Source organism: Rhinopithecus roxellana, chromosome 6 (genome assembly GCF_007565055.1).
Source record: "Rhinopithecus roxellana isolate Shanxi Qingling chromosome 6, ASM756505v1, whole genome shotgun sequence".
Taxonomy (NCBI): domain Eukaryota; kingdom Metazoa; phylum Chordata; class Mammalia; order Primates; family Cercopithecidae; genus Rhinopithecus; species Rhinopithecus roxellana.
In genome coordinates this window covers 89,950,065-89,971,825 of record NC_044554.1, presented here as the reverse complement: position 1 = coordinate 89,971,825, position 21,761 = coordinate 89,950,065, and the positions used below count along the sequence as shown (strand labels likewise).

The 21,761-nt window shown below is 36.6% G+C and overlaps 1 protein-coding gene across 4 annotated transcripts in view; it reads left to right on the top strand.

Annotated features, from left to right (window-relative positions):
- The window catches only part of AOAH (acyloxyacyl hydrolase), a 208,937-nt gene that overhangs the window by 3,919 nt on the left and 183,257 nt on the right, over positions 1-21,761 (top strand). The gene's annotated exons all lie outside the window — the stretch shown is intronic.

Sequence of the window (21,761 nt, the reverse complement as noted above, 5' to 3'; positions counted from 1 at the left end):
TTTCAACTGCAAATGCCAGAGCCAGCAGAGCACTATGAAGTGCAGGGCAGAGGCTCACAGCTTGGAAGTAGGCTCTGCGGACTCTGCTCATAAAGCCACCTGGGGAAGGTGAAGTAATAGCCTCAAAAAGAGTGTTTAAAACTTTAAAATTTTAGGCTGTGTGTGGTGACTTATGCCTGTAATCCCAGCACTTTGGGAGGCCGAGGTGGGCAGATCACGAGGTCAGGAGATTGAGACCAGCCTGGCCAATATGGTGAAAACCCATCTCTACCAAAAAAAAAAAAAAAAAATATATATATATATATATATTATATATATATATATATACACACACACACAAATTAGCAGGACATGGTGGTGCATGCCTGTAGTCCCAGCTACTCAGGGGACTGAGGCAGAAGAATCGCTTGAACCCGAGAGGCAGAGGTTGCAGTGAGCTAAGATCGCACCACCACACTCCAGCCTGGCCAACGGAAAGAGACTCCATCTCAAAAAAAAAAAAAAAATTCAAAAAAGAAACTTTAGAATTCTAGAAACACTTCTACCTGAATATTGCTAGTCAAAGAAGGAAGCTTCCATTATCTCAAAGATTCTGTTGCATTCACCTGCTTGCTGAAAGACCCCAGGCCATAAAAACTTTTTGAGCAAAAGGTGATTAGGCAGCTGGATTTCTGATCATCCCAACTAAGCAAGAATGATTCATCTTTTTTTTTTTTTTTTAAATAAGGACAAAGTCCTACTCTATCACCCAGGCTACAGTGCAGTGGTACGATTATAGCACATTGCAGCCTCAACAGTCCAGCTCTAGTGATCCCCTCACCTCAGCCTCCCCTGTAACTTGGACTACAGGTGTACACCACCATGCCTGCCTAATTGTTTTATTTTTATTTTTGTGGAGACAGGGTCTCATTATGTTGTCCAGGCTGGTCTCAAACTTCTGGGCCCAAGCAATCTGTCTGCCTCAGCCTCCCAAAATGCTGGGATTATAAGCATGAGCCACTGGGTCCAGCCCTCTTCATTTTTGTTAGTTGTCAGCTGTCTTTCAATTGCCATTCCAACGTAAATTCTTACTTTGATCATAAAAGGATACCCTTGCCTTCATTTATAAGATCGTGATAACATAAAATATTTATCTCACCTTCCCAACACATGTAAGAAGTTCTTCCTTCCTATTTGTCATCAAGGTCAACTGAATTAGTTGGGTTTCATCCATTTTTATGAAGATTATTGTTGAGTAATCGTATTTGTTTCTTACTCATAAAGTTTGTTTTGCTACTGGTTTCCCCAGTGCTTCTCCATGAGGGTAGTACCTTCCATCTTTTCTCTGACTTGAATGTGGACTAACTGGAATGATGCCTGGAGAAAGTCACTACAGGCAGGTGCTATTCAGCCACACAAATTATATTTGCAAGTTAATAATTACAATAATTGCCAACATTTACTGGACATTATGTGATAAATTATCTTCCAAAAGGCTTACATTTATTAACCCATTTAATCATGTAATGACCTTATGAAGTCTGTATTATCTTTATCCTCATTTGGCAGGTAAAAAAACAAAGACAGAAATAAGTAACTTGTTCAAGGTTACATAACTAGTTAAAATTTGGCTGATTCCTCACTTTAATTGTGATTATGTTATTGTTGACGTGATTAAATCAGGGTAATATATTTTTCCCATATTGTTTTAAATAATAACTTTATTGAGAAATACGATTCATGTATCATAAAATTTACCCTTATAAAGTGTAAAAGTGGCATTTAGTATATTCATGAGGTGTGCACTGATCACCAATATCTAATTCCAGAACACTTTATTGCTACCCGCAAAAATCCAATTCTCTTAGCAGTCACTCCCCATTTCCTTTTCTCTATAGCCCCTGGAAATCACCCATCTACTTTCTGTCTCTATGGGCATTTCACAAAAATAGGATAATATAGAACATGGCCTTTTGCCACAGGCCTCTTTGACTTAGCATAATGTTTTCAAGGTTCATTCATGTTGTAGCATGTATCAACCTTATTTCTTCTTATGGCTGAATAATATTCCATTGTATGGACCTACTTGGTTTTGTCACTTATTCATTGTTGATGGACATTTGAGTTGTTTTCACTGCTTGGTGATTATGTATAATTCTGCTATGAATATTCATGTACAAGATTTTGTGTGGACACGTGTTTTTATTTCTCTTGGACGTATACCTAGGAGTGGAATTTCTAGGGCATGTGGTAATTCCATCTTTAACATTTTGAGGAACTGCTAAACTGTTTTCCAAGAAGCTGCACCGTTTTACATTTCTACCAGCGGTTTATGAAAGTTGGAATTTCTCCACCTTCTTCCCAACACTTAGTTATTCATCATTTTGCTATCGCCATCATAGTAGCTGTGGAGTGAGATCTCATTTTTTGTTTTAATTTGTATTTCCCAAATGATAATGATGTTAGCATCTTTTCATGTGCTTATTGGCCATTTGTATATCTTCTCTGAAAAAATTTCTACTCAAATATTTTTCTCCTCTTTAAATTGGGTTTGTGTTTTTACTGTTGAATTGTAACAATTCTCCATATATTCTGGATACAAGTCTCTTTTGAAATATATGATTCACAAATATTTTCTCCCATTCTGTGTTTCCTTCCCCCACTTTCATAACGGTGTCCTTTCAAGAGCAAAATTTAGTAAGTTTGATGGAATTCAGTGTATCTAATTTTTCTTTTGTCTTTTGTATTTTTGGTGTCATATTTAAGACCTGTATTTTAAAATTGTTGTTGCAGTTATTGACTTTCTCTTGTCATATGCCTGTTCCTTTATCTTGTTTCCCAGATACTGAGTTCCTCACCACAATATAGCAACCATATAGCAACCAGGAGCGAAACTCCTGGGGTTGCAAGTAACAGGAATCAACTTCAATCAGGTTAAGCAAAAAAAAAGGAAGAAAAAAAAAAGAGGAAATTTGCTTGTGAGATTTCCAAGAGTGATTTTTAGAATTAAAAGGAGAAAACAGACCTACAAATCAAGCTAGGAAACAAAAAATGTTGGCTGCCAGGATCCCAGAGAGTTCTCTCTCCCGGCACGTTGCCGCTGCCTCCATCTCTATCCCTACAGACCAGCTGGTTTAATGCTTTCCACGCTTTGGCTGACTACTGGCTCCCACAAGCCCTGAGTGTGTATGTGATAGTTCAGCCCACAGAGGTGGGTTCACCTTCTGGTTACCAATTCCAACTTCCCAGCAGACAGAATTTGGGCTAAGTCTTTAGTCCACTGAATAAGGGGCAGGTGGGAGTGGGGAGAGCTTGAAGTACGGAGATGGCTGCCAGGCTTATGGCATGAGCTCTCACTGAAGTGGGGGTATTGCTGTGACTGGAGGGATACTCCAAAATGAGCCCTCACGGAAGTGACTGAGCTATTGAGCCTACATCCCCATCACAAACAACCCCAGCTCCAATCCCAAAGAGCAACCTACAGTGGGGAACCAACCAGAAGATCTGAGAACGTGACCATAAATGTATTCCCAAAGCAGATTGAAGCTGTGGAAAGCCCCAAGGTCCTCTTCCCCAGTGTACCATATTTGTTTGCACTGAAGAGTATGTCCCATTTGAACACTAAGCAAATGCGGGGTTGAGTATGCTTAAACAGGCTGTGCCTCTTTCTGCCACTTTTCAAATGTTGCAGAATAAATAATTAGACATGTTCATTTTTGCAAAACATTCCTTTACATGGCTGATTTAGGGGGAAAATAATCCTTGTGTTTCCAAGTCATTGACATTTAAATTAATTCACGGAATGTTGGTTTTTTTAAAAGCACTATTTGGTACTCAGGAAGCTTTTTAAAAGGTTAAGAAAAACCTGACTTTTTCCCTTACTCACATTTGGTTAAATATAAAGTGCCTTCAGTGTCAGGTTATAATCCCCTCTCCACACCCGCATACCACATACAGAGTGGTCCAAGATGACTTCATAGTTTGATTGATGAACAGACAGAGGTGGCTGCATAATTTCAAGCCAATGTGAGCAATAAAATAACAGTGTCACTGACAAGAATAGGAAGGATTTAGACAGAGCCAACAGAAGGTTGAAAATTTATTATCACAACATAGACACACAGAAATTTCACTCTATTTCTCTATAACTAAACGCTTGTTCATAAGACACTGTTTCTGTTGAGAGCAGAAAACATTTCATCTTGCCATTTATGTTGTTAAATTTAGTCTTCTTTGGGTAACTTAGCTTTTCCTCTTCCCTCCTCTGTGAGGGTTGATCTAAGTTCTCCAGGAGGACTTACCCATCACTCTGGTGTTCACGGTTCTCAGCCTTTGGAGGTGGTCTCTGTCCTCAGCTCTAAGAGTGCCAGCAATTGAAGCTTCGGGGCTGGTGGAGTTCATGGGCTTGGCTCAGTCATGCAATCTGGACATTGGCCCTGCATCTGACCCACCACATGTTCCACCCTCATGGGCCAGGCAGATCCTTGAGGTCTAGCTGGACCATCCCTGTTCCCTGAACACAGCTACTGCCCTCTGCACGTGCCCCTTACCATGGTGGTTCCCATACACTCTCTCTTCTCCATAATCTCCTACCTTTATTTTTAAATTATCATTGCATTTAACCCCAACTTTAGAATAAATGGTAGATTTCTGATCATCTGAATTTTTTACCACCTGTCTGCCTCTCTGTTTCCTGGATTGCTCTGAGGTTGAAACTTGAAGAGAAAGACCGTAAAGACACTCTGAGGAGGGCCTGTGACTTTGGGGAAAGGTCACAAAGTAAGCAAAACCCAAAGAATACATGATGACAGCATGCTGTGCTTCAGGAACAAAGGAAGTAATTTTTTTTTTTTTGTAAATGTACTAATACTCCGGGTAAGAATACAGAACATTTTAAAATTTGTTATGGAAAAGGGAAGAAAGAAGAAGTTATAAAGCATTAAGCAGAGTAAAATCCCCATGAAGTTATAATGTGCCCACTTCTCTACTGACGAGCTATTTTCCGAGATAGAATGAATGCCAAAATGTTCATAGTGATTATACGGCTATCTCTAAATGAAGACATTACTAGTGATTTACATTTTCTTCTCAGTGCTTTTCTGAATTTTCCACACTTTCTATAATGCGCTTGTGGAAGCAATAGTAAAGCATGGGGTTAAGAGCTGCAGAGCGTGGGGCTCTCAGATTTGAATCCTGGTTCTGTCACTCCATACAAATGTGACGTTGCGGACATAGCTTCACCCTCAGCACCACCTCACTCCCCTCATCTGCAAAATGAGAATTACACAGGGTGGTGCGAACAGCCTGTCACTTAGAACTGTGCTTGGTATATAGCAAGGACACAAAAGGGTGTGATTATCTATTCTTTTGGAAATCAAGAAAGAAATGCATAGAAATTGTGCTCTAGAAGTCCTGAAATTAAACCTATTGTAAGGCAAAAAGTCCTGAGTAACTGAATAATTTCATGCCAACCTGTATCTTAAGTAAATAGAACTTCTCAAATCTTGGCTGTTTCAAGGGAAGATTCATTTATAAAGAAAGATTTCACAGTGTATTAGCTTTCTATTGCTCTGTGATAAATTGCCTCGCACTTATCAGCTTAAATCAACACAAATTTATTATCTCACAGTTTTTGCACATCAGAAGCCTAGACATAACATCACTGAGTTCCCTGCTCAGAGTTTTTTTGACAAGGCTGAAGTCAAAATGTTGGCCAGGGCGTCAGTCTGATTTGACACTAAGGTGCTCTTGCAAGTTCACTGGTTGTTGGTAGAATACAGTTCCTTGCAGTTGCCGGACTGAATTCCCATCTGCTTCTCAGCCATCAGCTAGGGATCACTCTCAGTAACTAGAGTCTGCCTCTCTTCCTAAGGAGTGAGTAGCATAGCTAATTTCTTTCTTTCAAAACCAGCTAGAGAAAACTCTACATTTAAAGGGCTCCCTGAATATGCCTGGCCCATCTAGGAAAATCTTGATTACCCCAAAATAAACTGATTGGAGTCCTTAATTACATATGAAGAATCCTTTTTGTCATTGCCATGTAACAGAATATAACCGTGGAAGTGATAGCCAGTCATTTTCACAGGTTCTGCCCTTATTCAGAGTAGGGAATTAAATGTGTTCACCAGGAGGCAGAAATATTATAATTCTACCTACCACACATAGAAATGCTTTTAAAAGATCAAAAAGAACCTTCAAACTAAACACCCAGATAATATCACAAGGGATAATTTATGTGACTTAGTTCCAAAGTGATTCACCAAATAGAAATGAATACATAATGGAAATCAATAGATGAAGATTAAGTTGCAAATTGAACAAGTTTTTTGGGATTTGGGGGGTTTTGGGAGTTTGGGTTTGTTTATGGCTTTTTGTTTTTTATATGCAAGTTTTTTCTCATGGATTTCACACTCTGGAAATCTGGAAAGAAAACATAATCACTCCAATGTCATAACGTTTTGCTTATAAAACAGTTGTTCTTCAATGTTAGGAAAATGCTTGCCTGAATGTTGCTTTGGAAAAAAAAAATCTGTCTTTTAAAATGACCCCTGCAATTTAACAAAATGCAAATGTAATCAGAGAAGTCTACTTTGCCCTTTATTTTAGTAAAACTAAAACCCCTAGTCTCCTTCAGATAAAAATAAGTACAAAAGAGAATTCTGATGATGATCTCATGAAGGTGTTAGAAATTCCTCTGTGCAAAAGACTAAGTATAAAACTGGAAAAATTGTCACAAGCATTTCAGGGCACAGGAAATCATCAGTGGCATACAATGAATTGAGAAATATTTATTTTTGAAAAACTGCATGAACTTCAGTAAAAGCAATGATACTGTGGCCTCCTTGCCTGAGGCTGCTCTATCTACCCTGCCCTCAGCTTGGTTAGTGAGAACAGTAGTTTTATCACTGTGGAACTGGCTGCAAAAACCAGCAGGTTTACTGCTAATGGGACAGATGATTTCACCGAGATGTAAAGATCCATGGCTCTCCTGGCCAAAAGTGATGGAGGCCGTTGGGAATTAACAAGCAGAACCTACAGCTTTGCTAGCTCAAGGTTTGATCCCTGATGAAGCAACAGTGATCAGCCAGAAGTTTACCTGGGAGATACTGGAAACAATTTGGAGAAGAGCATCACGGAAGGGCTGAGATAAGCTCTCTACATATCCCTACTTGATTGGGAAACCATGCATGTGTAGGCGGAGACCTAAAAGAGCCCAGCAGAAAGTGAAAGCCCAGGGGAACTTGAGAACTGGCTGCCACTTTGAATATATTCCCTAGCTCACATGTGGATTGATCAACAGATGGTGACTCTTTGTTTCACTTGAGCGGTTTGAGGCCTTTGTAGGATTACTACACCTTACAAGCTTGAAGTGTTTCAGCACAAGTTGCTCGATGACTCTAAGCTATGTAGCCACAGGAGTGATCCTTAGAAAGCCAGGCTAATAAATGAGCAGAGATGTCAGAAACTCCACACTCCAGGGCAAGCAGAGCCACAGTTGAAGCCCGGAAAGTTACTAGAAAAGAAGAGGCAACAGCTCTCAGAAAAATGAGACAAAATCCAAAGTTGCTAAATGCATTATTTAAAACTTTCAGTTTCCAACAACAACAACAAAAAATTAGTAGACATGTAAAGAAACAGAAATTCGAGATCCATACTTAAGAAAAAAGCAGTCAATAGAAAGGGACTCTGAGTGAATTAAAGACTTCAGAGGGCTGTTATGGGGATATCCACAGAATTAAAGACAACCATAGTGAAAGAATTCAAGGAAAATATTGTGACAGTATTCAATGTTCAGCAAACAGAAGGCATTTCAATAGAGACATAAAATTATAATAAAGATCCAAATGGAAATTCTAGAATTAAAAATCAATAATTGAAATTTAAAATGTACTAGATGGGCTCAACAGAAGATTTGAGTTCAAAGAAGAAAGAATCAACGAACCTAAAAGCACGTCAATACAAATTATCCCAACCAAAGAATAGAGAAAATAAAGCTTGAAGAAAAATGAGCAGAGCCTCAGAAACATGTGGTGTAATATCCAATATCTCAACGTTTATAAAGCGAGAGTTCCAAGAGAGGAAAGAGCAAAGGAAGTAGCCAAAAGTCTTTTTAAAAATGAGGAAAAGGCCAGGTGCAGTGGCTCACACCTGTAATCCTAGCAATTTCAGAGACCGAGGTGGAAGGATCACTTGAGTCCCAGAGTTCAAGACAAGCCTGGAAAACATAACAAGACTTCATCTTTACAAAAAAATTAAAAATTAGCCCAGCGTGGTGATATGTAACCAGCTACATAGACTGAGGTGGGAGGATCGCTTGAGTCTGGGAGACACAAACAGGCTCTGTCTGTTTAAAAAAAAGGAAAGGAAAAAAAGAAAAACATTAGCCTACAGATCCAAGAATCTCAAGAAACTCCAAATACACAAAGAGAAGTAAATCTTGATACCTTATAGTCGAACTCAAACTTCTGAAAACCAAATACGACATAAAAGTCTTGAAAGCACAAACAGAAAAATGACTTATCACTTACAGGAAAACACAAATATGACTAATGGCTGAACTTTCATCAGAACTTTGTAGGCCAGATGGTAGTAAAATGATCTGCAGCACTTCTTTTTATTGTGCTTCATTTTATTGCACTTTGCAGATACTGCATTTTTTACAAATTGGAGGTTTATGGCAACCCTATGCCAAACAAGTCTATCAGCACCATTTTTCCAACAGCATGTGCTCACTCATGTCTCTGTGTCACATTTTGGTAATTCTCAGAATATTTCAAACTCTTCCATTATTGTTATATCTGTGGTGTGACTCTGTGTTCAGTGATCTTTGACGTTACTATTGTAATTGTTTCGAGGTGCCATGAACCACACCCATATAAGACAGCAACCTTCATTGATAAATGTGTGTGTTCTGACTGTTCCACCAACCAGCTATTTCCCCATCTTTGCCCCTCTCCACTGCCCTCCCTATTTCCTGAGACACAACAATATTAACATTAGGCCAATTCGCAACCCTACAATGGCCTCTAACTGCCCAAGTGAAAGACAGAGTTACACATATCTCACTATAAATCAAAAGCCAGAAATTATTATGCTTAGTGAGAAGGCATGTCAGAAGCCAAGATGGGCCTCATGTCAAACAGTTAGCCAAGCAAGCAAAAAAAATAATAAAAATAAAAAAGATAAGAGAAAGTTATTGAAAAAAAATTTAAAGCACTATTCCACTAAACACACCAATTATAAGAAAGTGAAACAGCCTTATCATTGATGTGGAGAAAACTTTTCATGGTCTAGATAGAATATCAAACCACCCATGATATTCCCCCAAGCCAAAGCCTAATCCAGAGCAAGATTCTAGCTCTCTTCAGTTCTATGAAGGCTAGGAGAGGTGAGGAAGCTGGAAACAAAAGCATAAAACTAACAGAGGTTGGTTTATGAGGTTTAAGGAAAGAAGTTATCTCCATAACATAAAAGTGCAAGGTGAAGGAACACATGCTGATGTAGAAGCTACAGCAAGTTATCCAGAAAATCTAGCTAAGATCATTGATGAAGGTGGCTATACTAAGCAAATGATTGTTAATGTAGACAAAATAGCCTTCTATTAGAAGATGTCATCTGTATGACTTTCATAGCTAGAGAGGAGAAGTCAATACCCAGCTGCAAAGCTCCAAAGGACAAGCTGACTCTCTTGTCAGGGATTAATGCAGCTGGTGGCTTTAAGTCAAAGCAAATGCTTGTTTACCGTAATGAAAATCCTAGGGCCCTTAGTAATTTTGCTAAATCTACTCTGCTTACTCTAGAAATGGAACAATAAAACTTGGATAATGGCAAATTTGTTTGTGTATGGTTTACTGTATATTTTGAGCTCACTGTGGAGACCTACTGCTCAGAAAAAAAGATTTATTTCAAAATATTACTGCTCATTGACAATATACCTGGTCACCCAAGAGCGCTGATGAAGAGGTACAAGGAGATTAATGTTATTTCCATGTCTCTAACACAGCACATATTCTGTAACTCATGAATCAAGAAGTCATTTTGACTTTCAAGTCTTATTATTTAAGAAATACATTAGTTTAATTAGATCCCATGTGTTAGTTTTGGCTTTTGTTGCCATTGCTTTTGGTGTTTTAGTCATGAAGCCTTTGCACATGCCTATGTCTTGAATGGTATTGCCTAGGTTTTCTTCAAGGGTTTTTATGGTTTTAGGTGTTATGTTTAAATCTTTAATCCATCTTGAGTTAATTTTTGTATAAGGTGTAAGGAAGGGGTCCAGTTTCAGTTTTCTACATATGGCTAGCCAGTTTTCCGAACACTATTTATTAAATAGGGAATCCTTTCCCCATTGCTTGTTTTTGTCAGGCTTGTTGAAGATCAGATAGTTATAGATGTGTGATGTTATTTCTGAGGCCTCTGTTCTGTTCATTGGTCTATATATCTGTTTTGGTACCAGTACCATGCTGTTTTGGTTACTGTAGCCTTTTGGTTACTGTAGACCTATAGCCTTGTAGTATAGTTTGAAGTCAGGTAGCGTGATGCCTCCAGCTTTGTTCTTTTTACTTAGGATTGTCTTGGCTATATGGGCTCTTTTTTGGTTCCATATGAAATTTAAAGTAGTTTTTTTCTAATTCTGTGAAGAAAGTCAATGGTAGCTTGAGGGGAATAGCATTGAATCTATAAATTACTTTGGGCAGTATTGCCATTTTCAAGATACTGATTCTCCTATCCATGAACATGGAATATATTTCCATTTGTTTGTGTCCTCTCTTATTTCCTTGAGCAATGGTTTGTATTTTTCCTTGAAGAGGTCCTTTACATCCCTTGTAAGTTGTATTCCTAGGTATTTTATTCTCTTCGTAGCAATTGTGAATGAGAGTTTTCTCATGATTTGGCTGTTATTGGTGTATCAGAATGCTTGTGAATTTTGCACATTGATTTTGTATCCTGAGACTTTGCTGAAGTTGCTTATCAGTTTAAGGAGTTTTTGGGTTGAGATGTTGGGGTTTCCTAAATATACAATCATGTCATCTGCAAACAGAGATAATTTGACTTTCCCTCTTCCTGTTTGAGTACCTGTTTCTCTTGCCTGATTGCAATGTCCAGAACTTCCAATACAATGTTGAATAGGAGTGGTGAGACAGTGCATCCCTGTCTTGTGCCAGTTTTCAAAGGGAATGCTTCTAGCTTTTGCCCATTCAGTATGATATTGGCTGTGGGTTTGTCATAAATAGGTCTTATTATTTTGATATATGTTCCATCGATACCTAGTTTATTGACTGTTTTTAGCATGAAGGGGTGTTGAATTTTATTGAAGGCCTTTTCTGCATCTATTGAGAAAATCATGTGGTTTTTGTCTTTGGTTCTGTTTATGTGATGGATTATGATCAGTGATTTGCATATGTTGAACCAGCCTTGCATCCCAGGGATGAAGCTGACTTGATCATAGTGGATAAGCTTTTTAATGTGCTGCTGGATTCAGTTTGCCAGTATTTTATTGAGGATTTTCACATTGATGTTCATCAAGGATATTGGCCTGAAATTTTCTTTTTTTGTTGTGTCTCTGCCAGGTTTTGATATCAGGATGATGTTGGCCTCATAAAATGAGTTAGGGAGGAGTCACTGTTTTTCTATTGTTTGGAATACTTTCAGAAGGAGTGGTATCAGCTCCTCCTCTTTGTAATTCTGGTAGAATTTGTTGTGAATCCATCTGGTCCTGGGCTTTTTTTTGGTTGGTAGGCTGTTAATTACTGCCTCAATTTCAGAACTTGTTATTGGTCTATTCAAGGATTTGAATTCCTCCTGGTTTAGTCTTGGGAGGGTGCATATGTTGAGGAATTTATCCATTTCTTCTAGATTTCCTACTTTATTTGCATAGAGGTGTTTATAAACTAAAGAGCTTCTGCACAGCAAGAGAAACTATCATCAGAGTGAAGAGGCAACCTACAGAATGGGAGAAAATTTTTGCAATCTATCCATCTAACAAAGGGCTAATATCCAGAATCTACAAGGAACTTAAACAAATGTACATGAGAAAAGCAAACAACCCCATCAAAAAGTGGCCAAAGGATATGAACAGACACTTTTCAAAAGAAGACATTAATGCGGCCAAGAAACATGAAAAAAAAAAAAAAAACTCATCATCACTGCTCATTAGAGATATATACCCAAAGGATTATAAATCATGCTACTATAAAGACACATGCACAGGTGTGTTTATTGCAGCACTATTCACAAAAGCAAAGACTTGGAACCAATGAGTTCATGTCCTTTGCAGGGACATGGGTGAAGGTGGAAACCCTCATTCTCAGCAAACTAACACAGGAACAGAAAATCAAACACCGCATGTTCTTACTCATAAGTGGTAGTTGAACAATGAGAACACATGGGCACAGGGAGAGGAACATGATACACCAGGGCCTGTAGGGGGGTGGGGGGCAAGGGGAGGGATAGAATTAGGAGAAATACCGAATGTGGATGACGGGTTGATGGGTGCAGCAAATCACCATGGCACACGTATACCTATGTAGCAAACCTGCATGTTCTGCATATGTATCCCAGAACTTAAAGTATAATTTAAAAAAAGAAAAAATAATACATTACATGAGGTTATAGCTGCCATAGGCACTTATTCCTCTGATGAATCTGGGAAAAGTAAATTGAAAACCTTCTGGAAAGGATTTACCATTTTAGATGCCATGAAGAACATTCATGGGAGGAGGTCAAAATATCAGCATTAAGAGGAGTTTGGCAAACGTTGATTCCAACCCTCAAGAATGATTTTGAGGGGTTTAAGACTTCAGTGACGAAACTGCAGATGTGATATAAATGGTAAGAGATTTAGAAGTGAAATCTGAAGATGTGACTGAATTGCTGCAATCTCATGATAAAATCTGAATTGATGAGGAGTTGCTTCTTATGGCCAAACAAATAAAGAGGTTTATTGAAGTGAAATGTACTCTGAAGAAGCTGTGAACATTGCTGAAATGATGACAAAGGATTTAGAATGTTTCATAAACTTAGTTGATAAAGCAGCAGCAGGGTTTTAGAGGACTGACTCCAATTTTGAAAAGTTCTATTGCGGTAAATGCTATCAAACAGCATTGCCTCCTACAGATAAATCTTCTGTGAAAGGGAAAGTCAATCAATGTGGTAAACTTCATTGTCTTATTTTAAGAAATTGCCATAGCCAACCCAGCCTTCAGCAACCACCACCCTGATCAGTCAACAACCATCAACATCAAGGCAAGACCCACCACCTGTAAAAAGATTATGACTTGCTGAAGGCTCAGATGATCTCTAACAATTGTTACTGGTAAAGTCTTTTTAAAATTAAGATATGTACATTTTTTAAGACATAATGCTAGTGCACATTTAATAGACTACAGTATGGTATAAACATAACTCTTATATGCACTAGGAAACCAAATTTTCATGTGACTATTGAGATATGTGCTTTATTGTGGTGGTCTGGAGCTGAATATCTCCAATATATACCCATACTTAAAATGCTGAGAGGAAGAAGAAGTTACCAACCAAGAGTTCTGAATCCAGTTAAAATGTTATTCAAAAATGAAGGTGAAATAAACATATTCCCAGATAAACCACACTGAGAAGAGTCATTGCTGGCAGACATGCCACACAAGAAATGGTAAAATAATAATAATAATAAGCCCTTCAGACAGAAAGAAAATAACACCACATGGTAACTTGCATCCACAGGAAGGAATGAAAAGCACTAGGAATGTAAATATGTAGAGAAATATAAAATAATAGTATATATGTATATGCACATGCACACAAACACTTCTCTTACTTCAAAATAAAAATTTGTTTAAAGCAATAATTATAAAACTGTATTGTTGTATTTATAACTCTTATAGATACAAAATGTATGACAAAAATAGCGCAAATACAAGGTAAGGATGGAGCAATATTAGAGCAAAATTGTGAAATCTTACCACAATTAAATCAGTACTAACTTAAAATACATTGTGATAAGGTAAAGATGCATACTGTAATCTCAGTAACCACTGGAAATATGAACATCTAAATAAGAAATTACTTTAAAAAGTTACAAAAGGAAGTAAAATAGTGCAAAAAATACTTGCTTCCCACAAAAAAGATAGTAAACAAGGAAAGAAGAGCAAAAACGCAACCCAAGATGTCCAGAAGTAGCTGCCATATGAAAATGACATTATATGTGAATGAACTACACACTTCAATCAAAGGGCAAGATGATTAGACTAGATTTTAAAAGGTAACATCTAAGTATACTCTGTCTGCTAGGGATAACTTTTAGACTCAAACACACAATAGGTTGAAAATAAAAGGATGGAAAAATATATATCATAAAAACAGTAACTGTAAGAGAATAGGGATAAATATATTAGTACTAGAAAAATGCACTTTAAGATGTAGAATAATCCCCAAAACAAAAAGGTATATTTCATAATGAAAAAGGGGCTATTATATCAAGAAAGAAATAATAATTATATTTATATGTAATTGTCAATATTAATTATGTATATGAACTTAATTTAGAAGCCCCCAAATACTGAAAGATTTGAAAAGAAAAACAGACAATGCAACCATAGAGTTGAAAATTTCAACACTCCTCTCTTTTTAATCTATAGAATTAAACAAAAAGAATGTAAAGATATAGAAGACCTGAATAACCCAACTAACTTGACCTACATAACATCTACAGAACACTCCATTCAATGACAACAAAGCATTCATGGACCATTCTCCAGGACTGACCATGTGTTATGCAATAAAGTAATTATCAATTCTTTTTTTTCTTTTTTCTTTTTTTTTGAGACAGAGTCTCGCTCTGTCGCCCAGATTGGAGTGCAGTGGCGCCATCTCGGCTCACTGCAAGCTCCGCCTCCCCGGTTCACACCATTCTCCTGCCTCAGCTTCTCCAGCAGCTAGGACTACAGGTGCACGCTGCCACACCCGGCTAATGTTTTGTATTTTTAGTAGAGACAGGGTTTCATCGCATTAGCCAGGATGGTCTCAATCTTCTGACCTTGTGATCTGCCCACCTCGGCCTCCCAAAGTGTTGGGATTACAGGCGTGAGCCACCGTGCCCAGCCATCAATTCATTTTTAAAAATTGAAATCACATAAATATTTCTCAAATTAAATTAGAAATCAACAACAGAAAAAAGTTTGGAAATACCACAATAGGTGGAAATAATACAACACCCCTTCTTAAAAAAATTTTTTTAAAAGACTCTGACAATTCAACAAAATAGCCCTAAATAACTCCATTAAAAAGTGGGCAAAGGACAAGAATAGACATTTTTCAAAATAAGATATACAAATGGCCAACATGCATATTTAAAAATGTTCAACATCACTAATCTTCAGAGAAATGCAAATTAAAACCACAATGAGATATCATCTTATGCCAGTTAGAATGGCTATTGTTAAAAAGTCAAGGCATAACAGATGTTGAAAGAGTGTAGAAGAAAGGGAAGGCTTATACACTGTTGGCTGGAATGCAAATTAGTACAACCCCTGTGGAAAACACGGTGAAGATTTCTCAAAAAACTAAAAATAGAACTACCAGTCAATCCATCAATCCCACTACTGAGCATCTACCCAAAGGAAAAGAAATCATTCTATCGGAAGACACCTACTCATATGTCTATGTTTATTGCAGCACTATTTACAATAGCAAAGATATGGAATTAAGTGTTCAGCAATGGATCATTGGATAAAGTATGGTGTGTATATATGTGTATAGTATACAATGCAATGGATCGTTGGATAAAGTATGGTGTGTATATACGTGTATAGTATACAATAAAATACTATTCAGCCATAAAAAAGAATGAAATCATGTCTTTTGCAACAACATGGATGGAACTGGAGGCCATTATCTTAAGTGAAACAACTCAGAAACAGAAAGTCAGATACTACACATTCTCACAGAAGCTAAATACTGTATACACATGAACACAGAGTGTGGAATAATTATGACTGGTGAAGTGAAGGAAGGGAAGGGATTGAGGAAAGAGAAATTGCTTAATGGGTACAATGTACACTATTTGGGTGATGGTTACACAGAAAGCCCAGACTTTACCACTACACAATATATCCATGTAATAAAACTGCACTTATACCCCTTACATGTAAACAAATCTTTTTTAAAAGAAAGATAAAAATGAGAAAAAGAAGAAATCAAAGGAAAATTAGAAAATAAATATAAATCCATGCATTTACAGCCAATTCCATTTTTTGACAAAGACACCAGCAACATACAACTGGGAAAGAACAGTCTCTTCAATAAGTGGAGGGGAAAACTGGATATCCACGTGGATAAGAATGAAACTAGACCCTTGTCTCTTATCATACACAAAAATCAAATCAAAATGAATTAAAAACTTAAATCTAAGACATGAAACTACAAAACTACTAGAAGAAAACATTGGGGGAGAATGCCAGGACATTGGTCTGAGCAAAGAATTTTTGTGTAAAGACTTCAAAAGCACAGGCAACAAAAAGAAAATTAGACAAATGAGATTACATCAAGCTAAAAGCTTTCTGCACGACAAAGAAACAATAAACAAAGTAAGGCCATAACCCACAGAATGGGAGAAAATATTTGCAAATTATCCATCCAACTGGAGATTAATAACAAGAATATGTAAGGGGCTCAAATAGCTCAATAGCAAAAAAAAAAAAAAAAAAAAAAAAAAAAAAACCCAAATAATCCAATTTAAAAATGAGCAAATGGTTTGACTAGACATTTCTCAAGAAAGACATACACATGGACAACAAGTAGACGAAAAGCATTCTCAACATCATTAATCATTAGAGAAATGCAAATCAAAACTACAATGAGATATGATGTTACCCCAGTTAAAAAGACAGGGAATAATGCATGCTGGCAAGGATGTGGAGAAAGGGGAACCCTTGTTGGTGGGAATGTAAATTAATGCAGCCACTGTGGAAAACAGTAGGGAAGTTCCTCAAAAAACTGAAAATAGAACTACCATACAGTCCAGCAATTCCACTGCTGTATTTATATTGGAAAGAAAGAAAATCAATATATTGAAGCAGTATCTGCACTCCCATGTTTACTGCAGCACTATTTACAATAGCCAAAATAGGAACTCAACCTCAGTGCCCATCAATGGATGAATAGACAAAGAAAATATGGTATGATACACAATGGAATATTATTCTGCCCAAAAAAAATGAAAGACTGTCATTTGCAGCAACATGGATGCAACTGGAGGTTACTATATTAAGTAAAACAAGCCAAGAACAAAAAGACAAATATTGCATATTCTCACTCATATATGTGGGATAAAAAAAATGGATCTCATAAAGATAGAGTAGCAGTGGTTAGCAGAGGCCAGGAAGAATAGGAGGAGGGGAGAGGTTGATTAATGGGTACAAATACATACCTAGATAGAAGAAATAATATCCCGTGTTCAATAGATTAGTACAGTGACTAGTGTTTACAATAACCTCGTGTGCATTTCAAATAGTTAGAAGAGAATGATTCAAATGTTTCTAGCATAAAGAAATGACAAATTTTTAAGATGATAGATATCCCAATTACACTGATTTGATCTTTAAACATTATATGATTGTATTAATAATCACGGGTGCCATGAAAATATGTATATCTATTAAATATCAATAAAAATAGTAAAATTATTTGAAAATTAGAAAATAGTTTGGCCTAAGTGAAAATGAAAACATAATATATTAAAATCTATTGAATGCAGCAGCTAAAGCAGTGCTTATGGAAAAATTTATAACTTTAAACACATATTAAAAAGAAAAATCTAAAATTAATAATTTAAGTTTCCACCCCAAGAAGCCAGAAAATGAAGAATCCAAAGCCAAACTGACTAGAAGGAAGGAAATAATAACGATCAGAGCAGAAAGTGATAAAATAAAAAACAGGAATGCAATAGAGAGAATCGATGAAACCAAAATATAGTCCCTTTGAAATGATCAATAAAACTGATAAACCTTTAGCTAGATCATTTAAAAAGGAGAGATAAAGCTGTCATCAAAATCAAGAATTAAACAAGAGGGGACATCATTGTAGACCCAAAGGAAATTAAAAGGATCATAAGGGAAGATCGTAAACAATTTTGTGCCAAGAAGGTAGAGGGAGAGTTTAGATAAAATACACAAATTCTGAAAGGAGACATGATTTAAGAAAAAATAGGAAATGCATATAGACGTATACCAAGTAAAGAAATGGAATTCATAATTAGAAATTATATCTGTTTCCTAGGGATGCTATAAAAACATTACCATAAATTAGGTGGCTGAAAATAACAAAAACTTATCCTCTTATACAATTCTGAAGGCTAGAAATTTGCACTTAGGTGTCCACCTCTTTCTCCTAGCCTCTCTTGGTTGCCAGCAATCCTTCACATTCCTTGGCTTACAGCTGCATAACTCCAGTCCTGCCCACATCATCCCCTGGCCATTTTCCCTCTGTGTGTCTGTCTTCACGTGGCATTCTCCTCTCTACGTGTGGTTCTCTTTTCTTAAAAGAACACTGGTCATTTTGGATTAAGGACCACTCTATCCTAGTATTACTTCATCTTAACTAATACATCTGCAGGAACCTTATTTTATATAAAGCACATTCTGAAGTCCCAGGAAGGGCATGAATTTTAGGACACTATTCAACCAGGTACAGAAAATCCCAAGCCTAGATGGCTTCACTAGTAAACTCTATAAGGTACTTAAAATAGAAATAATGCAATCCAACACAATTTCTTTCATAAAATAGAGGAGGAAGAAATACATTTCACTTCATTTTATGTTTTTCTGTCATGTAAATCCAGACAGAGACATCATAAGGAAAGAAAATAACAGAATTTTACAAACAGATGCAAAAACCCTTAACAAAATATTGACAAACAGCAACATGTAAAATGAATAATATACCATGACCAAGTAGAGTTTATCCTAAGAATGCATGTTTGCTTAACATCTGAAAAGCCATTAATGGAATGCACCAAATTAGTATAATAGAGGCCACAATTACATTGTCAGCCCAATAGAAGTAGGAAAATTATTTGAAAAAATTTATCACCCATTTATGTTAAAATCTCTCAACAAACCATGAAAGAAAAGGTGACTTCCTCAACCTGATAAAGGGCATCTCTGAAAACCGTACTTCTGACTGTTTGTATTAAATGATAGCAGACTGAATGCTTACCTCTTAAGATCAGGAGGAAGGTAGAAATGTCCATTCTCACCACTTCTAGTCAACATTATATTGAAGATTCTATTCAGTTTAATAAAAAAAGAAAAATAATAAAGTCATGCAGATTGGAAAGGAGTAAGTAAAACTGTATTTTCAGACAACATAATCCTAAATATAGAAATATCCTAAGGTATCCACAAAAAAAACCTACTAGAACTGATAAGCGAGTTTAGCAGGATTCAAAATTGATATACAAAAATTCATATATGTATATGTGTGTATATATATATATGTGTGTGTGTGTGTGTATATATATATATATATATATATATATATATATATATATTTTTTTTTTTTTTTTTTTTTTTTTTTTTTTTTTTTGGAGACATAGCCTCACTCTGTAGTCCAGCCTGGAGTACAGTGGCATGATCTTGGCTCACTGCAACCTCCACCTCCCGGTCTCGGTTCAAGCAATTCTCCTGCCTCAGCCTCCCGAATAGCTGGGATTACAGGCATGCACCACCATGCCCAGTTAATTTTTGTATTTTTAGTAGAGACAGAGTTTCACCATGTTGGCCAGGCTGCTCTTGAACTCCTGACCTCATGATCCACCTGCCTCAGCCTCCCAAAGTGCTGGGATTACAGGCATGAGCCAACGCGCCCTGCTTGATTTTTTATTTATATTAGCACCAAACTTTTAAGAATTAAACTTAAGAAACAATCTTACAAGTAATAAAAATATTTAAGAATAAGTTTAACAGCAGAAATGCAATTACTCTACACTGAAAACTACAAAACATTGCTAAAAGAAATTAAAGAAGGCTTTATGGAAATGAAGAGATGTGTCATGTCAATAGATTGGAAGATTCGATAGTGTTAAGATGGCAGCATTCTCCAAATTGATCTATAGATTAAACACAATTCTAATCAAAATCCTAATAGGATTTTTTTGTAGAAATTGGAAAACTGATTCTCAAATTTATATAGAAATTAAAAGAAGCCAGAAAAGCCACAATTTTGAAGAACGCTATTGGAGAATTTACACTACCTGATTTCAAAACTTATTGTAAGTATTACAGTAACTGATATAGTGTGGTATTGGTGTGGGGACAGACACAGACAAATGATACAAAATAGGAAGCCTGGAAATAAACAGGTATATTTACAGACAACTGATTTTCAACCAAGTTTCCCAGATAATTCAAAGGCAAGGGGGTAGTCTTTTAATAAAGGGTTATGGAATAATGGGATATCTATATGCAAAAAAACGGTGAGGGACAATTTAGATACTTATTTCAAATCACACACAATTGTGAACTCAAAATAGAATATAGACCTAAAGGTAAGAGCTAAAACCATAAAACTTCTAAAAGAGGCCAGGCACAGTGGCTCACACCTGTAATCCCAGCACTTTCGGAGGCCGAGGTGGGCGGATCACAAGGTCAGAAGATCGAGACCATCCTGGCTAACATGGTGAAACCCCGTCTCGACTAAAAAACACAAAAAACTAGCCGGGCGTGGTGGCGGGCACCTGTAGTCCCAGCTACTCGGGAGGCTGAGGCAGGAGAATGGCGTGAACCCGGGAGGCGGAGCTTGCAGTGAGCTGAGATCCGGCCACTGCACTCCAGCCTGGGCGACAGCGAGACTCCATCTCAAAAAACAAAACAAAACAAAACAAAACAAAACAAAACAAACAAACAAAAAAAAAACTTCTAAAAGAAAATCTCCGTGACATTGGATGAGGCAAAGATTCTTAGCACTGTCCAAAAGGAAAAGTTGTTAAATTATACTTTATCCAATTTAAACACTCTGCTCTCCGCAAAACATCACTAGAAAACCAAAAGATTAGCCACACACTTGGAAGCAATACTTGCAAATCCCATAGACGTTAGTATAGCAATGATTGTTTTAATTAACATGAGTGATAATTTTCCATTTGGAAGGATGCTGTTTTAATATATGTAGTGTGGCACTACATAAATTTTAAAGTGAAATAGTTCTGAATTTGAATCACGGGTTAGCCCCTGCTGATCTGAAAGGATTAAAGTATATTGCTTAACCTTTCTGGGCCTCACATTTCTAAGGAAATCTGGAAAAAGGCAATCTCATGAGAATGTTGTGAAGATTAAATGAGATAAAATTTGTAAAAACGCCTAGTAGACAGCCTGAAACACAAAATGGTATTCTAGAAATTTTCATATTTCATGTGTTCCCAAAATGTATTAAGGTAGAAGGCAGCTATTAAAAAGTATATTTAATAAGTTATGTTTGATAAAATAGAATTTGCTTTTTTCTAATTATAAAAGAATGCATGGTTTTCATAGAGATTTTGGATATAGAAGAGTACTTTTAAAGAATAAAATCAATTGCAATTCCCAAATCCTGATGATCACTATTGATATTTTGATATATTTTCTTTCAAAATCGTCCAGGTATACATTTGTGGGCTTTGGATCTTGTTCTTTTCTTTTGTTATAGTTCTAAATTTGAACAGTTAGACAGTCAACAAAACATTTGCGAAAATGTTGGCAGTAGTAAGCATTTGTTGTCAGCTGAAAATTTTCCACGTTAGCAAGTAGATTTGT